Source organism: Halichoerus grypus, chromosome 2, assembly GCF_964656455.1.
Source record: "Halichoerus grypus chromosome 2, mHalGry1.hap1.1, whole genome shotgun sequence".
Lineage (NCBI taxonomy): Eukaryota > Metazoa > Chordata > Mammalia > Carnivora > Phocidae > Halichoerus > Halichoerus grypus.
In genome coordinates, this window is record NC_135713.1 from 56,321,546 (window position 1) to 56,336,950 (window position 15,405).

Below are 15,405 nucleotides of genomic sequence, written 5' to 3' on the forward strand. Positions count from 1 at the left end.
ATCATACTGATTGATCTGTTATGTTGATATGTTAAACCATTCTTGAATTCCTGGAATAAATCCTGCTTGATTATGGTGAATGATCCTTTCATGTGCTGCCGAATTCAGTTTACTATTGTTTCATTGAGAATTTTTGCATTTATATTTATCAGGAATATTGGCCTGATATATAATATAGTTTTCTACTAGGGTCTTTTTCTGGTTTTGGTATCAGGAAAATGCTGACCTTGTAAAATGAGTCTGGGTATGTTCCCTCCTCTTTGGGTTTCTTGTTTGTTTATTTTTGGGGGTTTTTTTTGGAAGGGCTTGATAAAGACTGGTATTAATTCTTCTTTAAATATTTGGTAAAATTCACCAGTGAAGCCATCTGGTCCTGGGCTTTTCTTCATTGGGAGATTTTTGATACTGATTCAATCTCCCTAGTGGCTATTGGTCTATTTAGATATTCTATTTATTTTTCATTTAGTCTTACTAAGTTGTATGTTTCTAAGAATTTTTCCATTTCTTCCAGGTTGTTCAGTTTGTTGGTATATAGTTGTTAATAGTAGACTCTTATGATCCTTTGAATTTCTGTGTCATCAACTGTAATGTTTCCTTTTTATTTATGATTTTGTTTATTTGAGCCCTTTCTCTTTTTTTCTTGGTTAGTCTAGCTAAAGTCTTGTCAATTTTATCTTTCAAAGAACCAACACTTAGTTTGGTTAATCTTTTCCATTGTTTTTCTGTTTTTTTTTTTTCATTTCTTTCTACTATTCTTAATTATTTCCTTTCTTCCGCTAACTTTGGGTTCAATTTGTTCTTCTTTTTCTAGATCCTTAAGTTATAGAGTTAGGTTGTTTATTTGGTATTGTTCTTGCTTTTTAGTGCAGGCATTTAGCTATGACCTTCCCTCTTAGAACTGCTTTTGCTGCATTCCACAAATTCTGGTATGTTGTGTTTTCATTTCATTTGTCTCAAGAAGCATTTTTATTTCCCTTTAATTTCTTCTTTGATCAATTTATTGTTAAAGAGGGTGTTGTTTAATTTTCACATGTCCATGAGTTTTTCAGTTTCCCTCTTGTTATTGATTTCTAATTTTATGCCACTGCAGTCAGAGAAGATAGTTGGTATGATTTCAGCATTGTTGAATTTGCCGACTTTTGTGGCCTAACATATGGTCTGTCCTGGAAAATGTTCCATGTACCCTTGAGAAGAATATGTATTGTACTATCATTGGAGAGAATGTTCTGTATATGTCTCTTAGGTCCATTTTGTCCATAGTGTTGTTCCAGGTTCCCCTCTTTGCTGTTCTTTTGCATCTCCAAAGGCTGCATGAATACAGGCGTAGCTCAGAGATATTATGGGTTCAGTTCTAGACCATATCAATAAAGTGAATATTGCAATAAAACAAGTCAAATGAAGTTTTTGGTTTCTCAGTGCATATAAAAGTTATATTTACACTATACTGTAATCTACTAAATGTGCAATAGCATTATGTCTAAAAAAAACTTACATAATTAAAAAATACTTTATTGTTAGAGAATGCTAACCACCATCTGAGCTTTCAGCAAGTCATAATCTTTTTGCTGGTGGATGGTCTCGCCTCGATATTGATGGTTGTTGACTGATCAGGGTGATGGTTGCTGGAGGTCAGAGTGTCTGTGGCAATTTCTTAAAATAAGACAACATTGAAGTTTGTTGCATTGATTGACTCTTCCTTTCATGAGCGATTTCTCTGTAGCATGCAATGCTGTTTGATCACATCTTACCCACAGTGGAACTTCTTTCAAAATTGGAGTCAACCCTCTCAAACCTGCCTCTGCTTTATCAACTAAGTTTATGTGATATCTAAATGCTTTGTTGGTACTTCAACAATTTCCACAGTATCTTCACCAGTAGATGCCATCTCAAGAAACACTTTCTTTGCTCATTCATAAGAAGCAACTCCTCATCCGCTCAAGTTTTATCATGAGATTGCAGCAATTCAGTCACATCCTCAGACTCCACTTCTCATTCTAGTTCTCTTGCTGTTTCCACTACATCTACAGTTACTTCTTCCACTGAAGTCATGAACCCCTCAAAGTCATCCACAGGGTTGAAATCAGCTTCTTCCAAACTTCTGTTCATGTTGATATTTTGACCTCTTCCCATGAAACAGAAATACTCTTTTTTTTTAAATGAAAAAGTGTTATCTTATTTTATTATTACTTATATAAGCATTTGATGCCAAAGAAACAAAGGTAATTTTACAAACTCAGAATGTTGCAAGTGCATGAAATTTCCATTTTATTGTAGTTTTCTATCACCCCAGTTCAAATGCATTTCTCTACAACTATTCCAGCATAGCTCCTTTGGAATTATGTCAGTCATCCTTAACATGTGACTCTGCCAAATACTTTGAATCTAAAATAAACAAATAAAATTTTAATGATTAACTTTTTTTTATTATTTCTTAATAAAGTCATCAGGTGATGGTGGACTATTAATTTCCAACAAGGAGCTTTGTTGAAATGTTTCTTCTGATATGGTAGTTATAAATTAGAATTTTCAAAAAACAAGGGCAGAACAAAAGTACAATAAAAGAAGCTTCTGCAGCTTAAGCCTCCCATAGTCCTAAACCTCTGAGAGAAGCAAGGCAAAGTACCTTTCCTGCAAATTAAGTGGGTTTCCAGTATTTCCATGTAGTTGAGCCTTCAGAGATAGACACTCAAGACATATCATTAATATATATACTATCTTGGCTCTGGTTGTATTAATTATGCCTGAGGAGTTTAATACCCATCCAGGTCCAAAGGTGGAAGAACATATAAAATGGCATGGTAATCAGCCTGAGCAGACTGTGAAAGCACAGACTGGTTGTGCTAGTGCAACCTGTGGGAAGTTTTCTTCCACGGAGGCCGAGGAGAACAGTCCTGCTAAAGAGACCAATGGAATAAGAGCAGTCAATGTAGGAAGAGACAGAAACATTCTTCTCCCCCACTTATTACCTGCCATTCTGACTTTTTAAAAGATAAGTGGTATTAAGAAAATTTAGTTCTGTGTGTTGTTTGTTTTTTGGAGAGAGAGAGTTCTAGCGGGGAGGAGGGTAGAAGAAGAGGGAAAGAGAGAATCTTAAGCAGGCTCCACACCCAGAATAGAGCCCAATGGGGGACTCAGTCTCACAACCCTGAGATCATGACCCTGAGATCATGACTTGAGCCGAAATCAAGAGTCAGATGCCTAATCAGCTGAGCCACCCAGGCACCCCTAGTGTTGTCGCTTTTACATATGATCTAGTGCTGTTCCATTTCTTCTTATTATTTTCATGTGTCATCCTAGTTGCCTGCGGTATCATATTAGGAATCCCATCAATAATTGGATAGGCTATTCCCAACTCTTCATTAATCAACTCATTTGTCAATACTTCATATCTAAGTGTCTTCTTGGAGAACGGGCACACCAGGAACTTGAGCAGCGCCAGGTCGAAGGCACGGGGCTGGTCCCCCATCCTCTCGTTCTTCTCTGCCCAGCACCACCACCCCGACGCATGAAGGCACCTATGGGTGGGCAACCATGGACAGCGGCACATGTGTACCCTGCAGCGCTGAGGTGGGAGCCAGCTGCACACTCCGCTCAGCATGGTCAGGCAGCCCGTGACCACACTGCCTGGTGCCCTTGGCCAGCCCGGGTGCTTCAAACCCAAATATTCGTAATGGCATCCAGAATGATGGAATCCTTTCCAAAATGTTTTTGATTGACTTTGCTTAGATCCATCAGAGGAATCACTATGGCAGCTATAGCCTTACAAAATATATTTCTTAAATAATAAGACTTGAAAGTTGAAATTACTCCTTGATCCATAGGCTGCACAATGGATGTTGTGTCAGCAGGCATGAGAAGAACATTAATCTCATTGTACATCTCCATCACAGCTCTTGGGTGACCAATTGCCTTGTCAACGAGTAGTAATATTTTGAAAGGTATCTTTTTCTCTGAGTAGTAGGTCTCAACAGTGGGCTTAAGATATTCAGTAAACCAAATTGTAAACAGATGTGCTGTCTCCCAGGCTTTGTTGTTTCCTGTAGAGCACAGGCAGGGTAGATTTAGTATAATTCTTAAGGTCCTTTGGATTTTCTGAAGGGTAAATGAGCACTGGCTTCAACTTAATGTCACCAACTACTTTAGCCCCTAACAAGAAAGTCAGCCTGTCCTTTGAGGCTTTGAAGCCAGGCATTGACTTCTCTCTAGCTATGAAAGTCCTAGATGGCATCTTCTTCCAAGAGAAGGCTGTTTCATCTACATTGAAAATCAGTTGTTTAGTGTAGGTGCCTTCATTACTCATCTTGGCTACATCTTCTGGAGAACGTGCTGCAGCTTCTACATCAGCACTTGCTGCTTCACCTTGCACTTTTATGTTAAGGAGATGGCTTCTTCCTTTAAACTTCATGAACCAAACTCTGCTAGCTTCACACTTTTCTTCTGCAGCTTCCTCACCTCTCTCAGCCTGCATACAATTAAAGAAAGTTAGGGCCTTGCTCTGGATTAGGCGTTGTCTTGAGAGAATATTGTGGCTGCTTTGATCTTCCATCCAGACCACTAAAACTTTCTGCATATCAGCAATAAGGCTGTTTCACTTTCTTATCATTCATGTGTTCACTAGAGTAGCACTTTTAATTGCCTTCAAGAATTTTTCCTTTGCATCCACAACTTAACAGCTTTTGGCCTATCTGGGCTTTTGATGTGCCTTCCTCACTAAGCTTAATCATTTCTGGCTTGAGATGTGTGACTCTTCCTTCTACTTGAACACTTAGAGGCCATTGTAGGATTATTAATTGGCTTAATTTCAATATTGTGTCTCAGGGAATAGGGAAGCCCGAGGGGGGAGAGAGAGAGAGAAGGAGGGAACGGCTGGTTAGTGGAACGGTCAGAACACACAGTATGTATTAAGTTCACCATCTCATGTGGGCATGGTTTGTGGTGCCCCAAAACAATTATAATAGTAACATCAAAGATCCCTGATCACAAGTCACCATAACAAATATAATAATAATGAAAATGTTTGAAATATTACAAGAATCACCAAAATGTGAAGCAGATACCATTGGGAAAATGGTGCCAATAGGCTTGCTTAATGCAGGGTTGCCACAAGCCTTTGATTTATTAAAAAAAAGAAAAAAAAAAAGAGCCCCTGGGTGGCTCAGATGGTTAAGCGTCTGCCTTCGGCTCAGGTCATGATCCCAGGTTCCTGGGATCGAGTCCCGCATTGGGCTCCCTGCTCCTTGGAAGCCTGCTTCTCCCTCTGCCTCTCTCTCTCTCTCTCTCTGTCTTTCATGAATAAATAAATAAAATCTTTTAAAAAAAAAAAAGGCAATATCTGCAAAGTGCAATAAAACCAGGTATGCCTTTTGGGGGGCTGAGGGAATTGAGGCCTGAGAAACAAGAAGTCTGGCAGAGGTAGTCACAGTGATGATCCTTAGAGGAAGTCTAAACCCTGCTTGTTGAAAAGCCAAAGTCACAAGTGAGAAAACAGTGCCAAGGAGAAGGTACAGAGCATGAAGATGCTCAGTGAAGATGAGGTTAACGCAGAAGAATTGGATAACAGAGTGGTTGGTAAGCTCAACCTGCTTATGGTTGTGCAGGAAGCTTGGCCAAGGAGAAGAGTGAGCCTGAACTCTAGCTCCTGATCCTCTTGCCCAGCAGTTTGCTTACAACATGAAGGAACACCTTTTACTTTTTAGTATATAGATGCCCTCTGGGCTAGTAGTGGGCCTGGACAGAGTAAGGTCTGAATCCTGCCTATTTGTTGGACCATATGCCCTGATACCTGACTATCTTGAGCCTAAGTCTCTTAACCTGCAAAATAGGATAATAATAGTGCCTACCTGGGCTTATTTTGAAGTTTAATAGAATTGATAAGCTAAAGACTATTTTCCACAATGATTAGAACGTAGCTACAAATAAATAATTATCACTACCACAAACAACCTAAAGCCAGCAACACATGCCATCTGTACAGAGCTATTGAGGACGCATGGAAAAGACCTTGAAGGGAAGTTTAACTTTCCTTCCTAAAGATCAAGGGTCAGCAAACTTTTACTGTAAAGTGCCAAAAAATAAATATTTAAGGCTCTGTGGGCCATGATGTCTCTGTCACATAGTCTTTTATTTTTTTTAAACAACACTTTAAAGTGGGGGAAGCAAATTCTTAGCTGCGGGCCATACAAAATGGTTTGCAGACTAAATTTGGCCCATGAGTTATAGTTTAATGACTCCTGATAATGATAAAATGTGAGAGAGGACAGAGGCCTATGAGTTTGGAAATTTGGGGTACATGTGATTTTAACATGGAGCCAGGCAGGAGATAGAACTCATCAGTTACTTGACCTAAGACCTCAGACCAGCCCCTGTAATTGGTTTAAGTTGTCTTTTTGGCTCAAGATCAGATGCCCAGCCCCATCACAGTGGTCAGCATGCTGTATGTGTTAAGTAAATACTTTTGAGGGAATGGATTGAAATGATTTAAAGTTTTCTGAACTGGGTTTCTTCATCTGTAAAATGTAGACAACAATGTTGTCAGGAATAAATGAGATACTCTATAAAGTATATGCATCACAACATCAATGTCTCCTGTCAATGTGTGCTTAACTATCATTTCAAATTAGTATATCAATAGTTCGATTTGATATAAAATAAAAAATTAAAAGTTCTAAGGATAGGTTGACTAAAAGTAAAAAAACAGGAGCCTCATCCATCAGGAAAAGTCTGGTTTTCTCAGAATGATGATGATTCTTCTTTTTGAAAAACAAATAAACGAACAACAACAAAAAAACAAGACTTCATGAAGAGGCCACCACATTCTACCTCTGAAACTGAGTGAGGACTTATGTAAGCTCTTACTACCTCCCACGGCCTTTGTCCTCGTCCATCTTCCTGGGCACATTGAAAAGATTAAAATCATAGGTGATCCTTGGGGAAATGTGTAATTATAACCCAGGTGGGTTTCATTAGGATGGAATGTATAAGGATGAAGATTACAACTGAAATAGATTTCACCAAGGAATGGGATATATTTGGACATCAGGTAATTCACATTGTAACATACCTCCTTGATATACCTGCAGAAAAATAAATGATGATAACAAAACAATGATATCTGAACTATAAAACAAGCAGTCAGTTGACACTTTAAGGAAGGAGGAAATCTTTTCAAATGTTTCACTGTAGGATACTGTAGGTATTGGAAAGTTTCCCATGAAGAGGCAATACTTACAGTCTAAACTGTTCACTCTATGTCTCAGTTGCCTCATCAGCAAAATGGGACAATTGGACCTAACCTAGCTAGTGGCATAGATTTCTTTGCAAATTACTTCCAAGTGAGTATCAATGAATCTCTGATCCTTTAAGACGGCAAATACCATAGGTAAATGAAAAACAAATTTGAGAACACGTGTATAGTTTGGAAGGTGATTTTAAATAATTGAGACATATTTATCTTCTATTTTTGAAATACAGTTCAGAACTCAGCTGGAATTACAAGTCTTGTCAGATACTTTGAACTTGATACAATTTAAATAGGCTTGTTTGAGCAAGGTACAGAACGTTGTACATTTCCCAGGTTCAGCCAGTCGGCCTGCTGGATTGACTGGTGATGTCTTGATTGGTATGATTCCCCTTGACTCATTTCTCTGTTGTTGGTAATTAAAAGCTGTCTAGTTTTATTCTCATTTAATCATAAGTGAGAGGGTAATGTCTGCCAGACTTTTCCCATTCGTTTGGTGTTTGCAACACGGCAGAGCCTTGAGATCACTATGAATTCTCAGCTGAAGATCCTTATAACCGAGTATCAATGCAGATGGTGTATTGGTGTTTTGCATCTGGGAGCTGATAATCAATCTCCAAGCTAATTGGAATACAATCCCCGGTGCAAATGGATAAATTGGCATGGATGACCTTATCCTCTGATTCCAGCTTTGAAAAACAGAACTTCTGTGAGTAGGCAGAAAACATTGTCTATCAACTGAAGTTCCCACAGGTCTCTGGGACCAGAGCAAGCACCTAATTTTATGCTGGCAGGAGAACATATATTGAAGAAGCAGGATTCAAAATGATAGTTGGCCTCTCTCTAGTCTCGGTATGTTTTGTTCTGGTTCTTGGAGCTTTTCCTTCATTATGGTTTTAATCATCTCGATCAGCATTATTATAATCACAAAATGTCAGCCTAAGAAAACGATAATCTCACCGTCATTATGTTTCAATGTCACCTTTGTCAACTTGTGCTTAGCTATCATTTCAAATTACTGTATCAATGCTGTAATTAGATGTAATTTGTGATATGACCAGCATTCACAGGTGAGTGGTTTTTCAAAATATCCCACACCAACTGAAATAGTTTATTATTATAGGTCTTTTCTTTCATAACCAAATATGTTTAATGTAGGCTTTCACTTAAGAAATATTCCAAATCAAAATGTTACATTTTATGAATACAACATGACTTACTATTTATGACTTGAATATTACAGACTATGTGTGTGAGTTGGAAGCACTGAAACCTGTATCCTGTTCTCTACAGTTTCTTTCTTCTTCTTTTTTAACTAGGATGACATAAGGAGGTTTCTTAGGACTGTCTTCATGCATGCAATTAATGAAATTCAAATGTCTCTCTTTTACTAATCAAATTCCTTATTGAAATTGACCATTCTATAATGATTTTTATTATTTCATTGCACAGAATCATAGGTTTAAGATATTTTCCATTCTATTAAGTTTTCTTTTAAACCAAGATGAGATTAGGGTGTAAGAGAGGAAGAGAGGTGATGATTTGGAGAAAGATTTTCTACCTTCCCTTATGGGAAGAAGTAGTCTAGGTTAAAAAGTAGAACTGGTTGATCAAGCATAAAAGTGATTCATGAAATATGACATCTCTTTAACATTGAGGGGGAAAAATGCTTTCCTTCATTGAGTGCTTTCTCCCATATGCAAAATATTGACACATCCCTATTATATCAAACAAAAGCCTTCGTTCAGAGAGATAATTTTATAGAGCGGCTGGTATCATGTGATCTTATTAATATTTATGAAATATGATAATAATATGGAAAAGGGGGAACTGGAATACAGCCCTATCTTCCTAGACCCTATTCATTTCAGCTTCAAAATGTTTTTTCATTTCACACATCAGACGCTAATTAGCAAATATCTAATTAGTGTTAGAAGATTAATCGCTCATGGGAGTTGTTGAGGCTTTGAGCTTTCATGCATGCAAAAGCAGTGCCACTTTAGGTGCATTTGTTAAGGTACAGTAACTTTAAATGATACAACTTTTATTTTTCTTGGAAAAAATTTCAAATTACAGCAGTGGAGTAAATTTAGGCTCAAGTAAAAAGAGAGCAAAGAATACACAATTCAAAAGATAAAAAATGAGACCATTGAGAACCACACTTTAGTCCAATCATCAAATGTTAGGCAAGAGCCTACTCCGTTTTAGGCACTGTGAGGAGATACTCACAAGAGCCAGAGAATCAAAAAATGTAGCCCCTGACCTCCAGATCCTAAGGGAATTAAAGGAAGGGTTTGCAGACTAAGGCCCCTGGACCAAATTTAGCCAGACAATTGGTCTTATATAGCTATAAACTAAAAATGGTTTTTACATTTTTAAATGGTTAAAAAAATGAAAGAAGAATGATATTTCATGACACATGAAAAATAAATGAAATTCAAATTTCAATGTCCATTAAAAAAAGTTTTATTGGAACACAGCCATGCTTATTCATGTATGTAGTGTCTACGGTTGCTTTCACCTACAAGAGCAGAGTTCAGTAGTTGCAACAGAGACCATATGGCCCTCAAGACTAAAAATATTTACACTCTGGCCCTTTGCAGAAAAAAAAAGTGTGCCCACCCTGAATTAAGAGCTGAATATTTTGATATAGTAGGATCGTTTTTAGCGTCAAGTAAACTAACACAGTTCTATAATTTGTTAGCTTGTGTGACTTTGGGTAGGGGATTTAAAATTTCTAAGCCTCAGTTTATAATATAGGAATTATGAATCTCTTCAAAAATATATGAAAACTGAGGCTTTGAGGAATTAAATAGGATTACTTAAATAAAGTGCCTTACTTGGTACTTGACTCATGGTAGATAATCTGTAAAAGTTACTCCCCTGGCCCCCATTGCCTCCTGGAGACAAAATAAAGTTAGGTTTCTCTATTAGTTTCCCTCACCCTCCTTAAAGGTTTCTAAATGGAAAAGTGAATGGCCCAGGATGGGTGGCAATACTATTTTTCACCCACTTATGAATAAGATGGAAAAGGGCATAGATACTAAACTAAAATGATCTCACTGGAGATTTTCTGCTCTGATATTGTGGTACATTATCCCCATCTTGTCCCTAAAAGCCCTTAAGCATCAACTCCTTCTTCTAATAAAACCTGAAGGAAGGAAGTAGCCAGGAAGAATTTATTGTTAATGTAAGTTCCAATGATGTTGTTCTTATTTTTTTACTCATAAAAAATCTCTGTTTATACCAAATTCCTGTTTACAATTCATGGCTGTCAGATCTTTCATTTAAGTACACACATATTAAATTTATTGACTGTATCCTGTGGAGTTAATGATGGGTAACTCATTAAATGCCACAGGGAGCCTATCTTTTATAAGTAAGATTTTTTTTTCAGAGGGTGAGTGTTTTGGGGGAGGAAGGTTTGGGGTAAATTAAAAACTTTAAAAATTACTCTCTAAACTGAAAAATCTCTGTGTTTTAGAGCAGCAGAAATTTTAATCAACACACACACACAGTCAAAGTTTAGTTATGTAAATAGTAAGATTGACTTCTAGAATCAATATATCTACATTGAAATTTGACCATAATTCAAATTGATTTATATGTTCTTGTGAAACAGGACTGCAAACTACTAAAGGCATTTAAAGTGAAGTTTAAACTGAGGATATAATGGCTTCCATTTCATCTCTCTGAAGGTTGTGAGCAACATTAATACATTTTCTCTGAAACCCTGTGCATTAGCAAAATATTTTGAAATTATATTGATTTTAGATGACAGATATATAAGTCAATAATTTGAGGAATAGGATCATAGTCACATATAGCATATAATCACATGTTGTGATATATATTTTGTTTACATATTTTATTTATTTATTTGACAGAGAGAGACACAGCGAGAGAGGGAATACAAGCGGGGGAGTGAGAGAGGGAGAAGCAGGCTTCCCGCTGAGCAGGGAGCCCAATGTGGGACTCGATCCCAGGACCCTGGGATCACGACCTGAGCCGAAAGCAGACGCTTAACGAATGAGCCACCCAGGCGCCCCACATGTTGTGATATATAAATAGGAATTACTTTAGATGATTGCTATACTGGGGAGGGAGGAGAGGAAAAGCTGGTGTTCTGGAATAACCCCATATTACTCACTGGTCACTCTGTGTATTCAATATGCCCACTCAGTCTTGAGGTGCTCTGGGATGTGGGCGAGTTTTATTTAGGGAGAGTGACAGCAGGGGGGTTGAGGTGGAGTGGGATGACCTAGCAGTAGACAGAAGGATCTACCACCAGTGCATAAAGTGAGCCAGAAGCCCTTAAACCCTCCAAGCAGAGGGTTTTTTTACACCATCTCTTAAAAGCCAAGTAGAGGAGGAAGAAGGAAAGTGATTATAGCTGCAAATAGAGGAAATCAGTCATAAAGAGTGCTCTTTATATTGAAGAGAAGATGTTCCCAACCAAGCAGGTGATTTAACACATTTTTCAAGAGCTTTTCTATATTTGAACTCTGTGAAGGCTTATAAACATTGTCTGGCCCCCAGGAACTTACCATCAGGTCTTTCCTTGGTGTCTGTGGACCTCTAAACCATTTCAATAAGAACCACCAGGAATGAGGGTAGTTATTTTAAAAATACAGATTACTGGGTCCTTGTCTACCTCCACTGAATCTGTGAGGGGTCATGCTCTGCAATCTGAATGTCAGTGAGCTTGTCAAGGGATTCTTAAGCACCTTAAAGTTTGAGAAAAATGTCTCTGGGTCATTGTCAAACAGGAAAAAGTAATTAATTGTTCTGCATATGTCTTGCATTGTCTTTGCCCATTCCTACATACATAAAGCCATCTCTCTTGTTTTGTTTTTGCCCAAGCAAGAACTTCATCACTGCCTCTCATTATATTCTCTAGTTTTCTTTCTGTTAACTACAAATGGCTTTGCAGTAAAAACTTAAAAGATGTTATAAAAACAATAATAAGTGAGGAGCCAGAAAAACTTGGTGTCATTGTTGTTTCTTACTGTGTACCAAACCACCCCATAATTCAGGAGCTGGTGGGTCAACTGAGAGATCTTCTGCTGGACTTACCTGGGGTCAGTCACATGACTAGAATAACTTCAAGGCTTAAGTGGAGGCTGGTTGGTCTGGGGCAGTGATTTTCAAACTGTGGTCACTGGACCAGCACCATTAGCATCACCTGGGAAGTCCTTAGAAATGAACATTCTCAGACACCATCCCAGGACTACTGAATCAAAAACTAGGAGTGGCTTTCAGCAATCTGTTTTAATAAGTCCTCTAGGTGATTCCAAAGCACACTCAAGATTAAGAACTCTTATATAGGGAGCATAAGATAAGAGGGTTTGTCTCTCTTCCAAGTGGTCTCATCCTCCCACAGGGTGGCCTGAGCTTCCTTAAATGGTTCGTACCATGTTCCAGAAGGATGAAAACAGAACCTGAAATGCCTCTTGAGGCCTAGACATAGAAGTTGTCCAGTGTCATTTGTGATATATTCTATCAGGTAAAGCAAACCACAAAGCCAGCCCAAATTCAAGGGGAAGGAAAATTAACTCCACTTCCTATTAAGAGGAATAGCAAAATCACATAGCAACGAGGTATGGATATAGAAACAGGAATAACTGTTTTGGCCATCTTTGCATGCAATCTATCATATTAAGTAACAATTTAATAGACCTGATGCCATATTATCAACAAGATTCCCCAACATTGTCCTAAAGGATTTTTTTTTCTTCTTTGCAAAATACAATGCCAATTGTGTAAGTGTCACAGGGTGGACTTAACAAAATAACTGGATGGCTTAAAACAACAGAAATTTAGTTTTTCACAATTCTGGAGTCTAGAAGTCCAAAGTCAAGGTGTCAGTAGGACCATCCTCCCTCTAAAACCTGTAGGGAAGAATCCTTCCTTGTCTCTTCCTAGCTTCTGGTGGTTTTCTGACAATTCTCACTTCAATCCAGGACACCCTCCCAGATTTCAGATGGATAGTTGACTATATTTTATAATATTTAGAATCTAGGAGTAACTCTGTACTAGGAAGAGAGGTGGATTTCAAAGAGCTTAATTCACCTCTTAATTTGCCACATGGCTGTGTTTATGTGGCCCTTTAGTGTGAATAGATACCTAAATGTTTCACGGTTTAGTGATCTTGACCTAAAGCCCAGGAGAGAATGCCAGCACAGAATGTGGTACTTAACGTATGTTATGATGGAAAAGCCACAGAAGATAGTTTCTTCCTGAGCTGTGTGTTTTAAAGTATCCTATTACATAACATGAAAATTAATGGTACCATTTAGAATAATAATACCAGGGGCACATTTAAAATATCATGTTATAGCTTGGAGATAGTGATAGCTGCAATGGAATATATGTAGTGGCAATTGTGTAAAGGGAAGGTTTTACATCATCTTCCCTGGCACTCGTCGGAGATCGTTTTATTCTATTATATCTCTTTGTATAATGAGACTTTGGATTTTAGAACATGTAGACCTGTCTAACCATGTGTATTTATAGATAGATAGATAGATAGATAGATAGATAGATAGATAGATAGATGTCTGTATCTATATATTCATTCATTCACTTATTCATCCATCCATCATTCGTCCTTTCATTAAACAAATGTAGACTGAATGCCTACTGAGGAATCAGAAATAATGAAATAATAATGAAACATTGTTTTGCCCTCACCTCCTGAAACAGATATTAGAGAGGGGGACATAAAATTTAAAAAAATAATAATAATAAATATACGGCATAAAATAAAATTGAGGCAGCCAAACGTGCTATGAAGGAATGTACATGTAATTGGGTGATAAAATTAACATTTATTCAAATAATCTAAGGCATATTTGAAAGCATATTTTATAAAGGTTTGTTTTTCAATATAGTAACATCAAATTACATAGTCCGCCATGACCAAGTATGATATAGTCATTGTTCAGTGCCCCTTTGCAAGTTATTGGGAATATTTTCTAATTGACGCTGATGGAGTTTAATAATTGAGCTGGTTGGGACTGTTGTCATGTTGTGTGAAGAGCATGGATTTGGGGGCGCCTGGTGGCTCAGTTGCTTAAGCAACTGCCTTCGGCTCAGGTCATGATCCTGGAGTCCCGGGATCAAGTCCCACATCGGGCTCCCTGCTCAGCAGGGAGCCTGCTTCTCCCTCTGACCCTCCTCCCTCTCATGCTCTCTCTCTATCATTCTCTCTCTCTCTCTCAATAAATAAATAAAAATCTTAAAAAAAAAAAAAAAAGAGCATGGATTTGGATCCTAAAAAACTTGGGTTTGATCTGAGGCTTGGGAGTATGGTTATTTACTGTCTCTGTGTATAGTAAATGTTCTCATTAACTGAAGATAGTGCCTGATTCTTAGGTTGACCTAAAGCTTACATGAGATAACATAGGTGATGCTGCCAGCCATGATCTTTGGCAAGTAAGGGCTTAACATATATTTTTACATGTGTTTAATTTTTCTCTATAACTTCATTCAAGCAATTTGGTCTTTTTAATGGTCTTTGAAAATGGCCACTGAAAAATAGTCTTTTGAGGACAGATCAAAGATCCCCTTCTCTAAAATGATATCACTCAAGCACTTGGTGCACCATGAAAGTCCAACTTTGAAAAAATGTTCTTGCTGGATAAACATATTTTCTAAAAGATTTAATTGCTATTCTACTCAGATAAAGAAAACAACCATAGTTAATTTTTACATCTTCAAAAATGTATGTTTTTCCAATGATGCATTATATGTCAAATACAATAAAAGCGCATGAACAAAAACCACTTACACTAAAATCTGATTCATGCTCTCACATAATATTTATGGTTTTCTACTTTTATGGGTGCATCCAAAGTTTGTGAATTTTTTAAAAGCCCTCTTTAAGTACCCTGCATTAGGACTGCATTTTATCTTCCTACTTTGGACACAATAATCTTAATTATATCTGCTGCGCATGCTGCTGGACAGGGCTCCCTTTTGTACCCTCCATGCGTAAATTGTGACCATACTTGTAGTCTTGATAGGTCATACTACCAATAACAGCAATGATCTTGGTAGTGAACAAACTTGGTACTGTCATGTAGGATGCATCTCCAAGTGTAATAATTATTTGCAAATGATACAATTATTAGAAAAAAGTTACTTGATACTTACCACATATGAAG

The 15,405-nt window shown here is 37.6% G+C and overlaps 1 protein-coding gene and 1 pseudogene across 12 annotated transcripts in view; one reads left to right on the forward strand and one right to left on the reverse strand.

Annotated features, from left to right (window-relative positions):
- Positions 1-15,405, forward strand: part of TENM2 (teneurin transmembrane protein 2) — a 1,202,741-nt gene that overhangs the window by 512,849 nt on the left and 674,487 nt on the right. The window lies entirely within an intron of this gene.
- LOC118548937 (phosphatidylinositol N-acetylglucosaminyltransferase subunit Y-like) lies at positions 2,732-2,946 on the reverse strand (annotated as a pseudogene).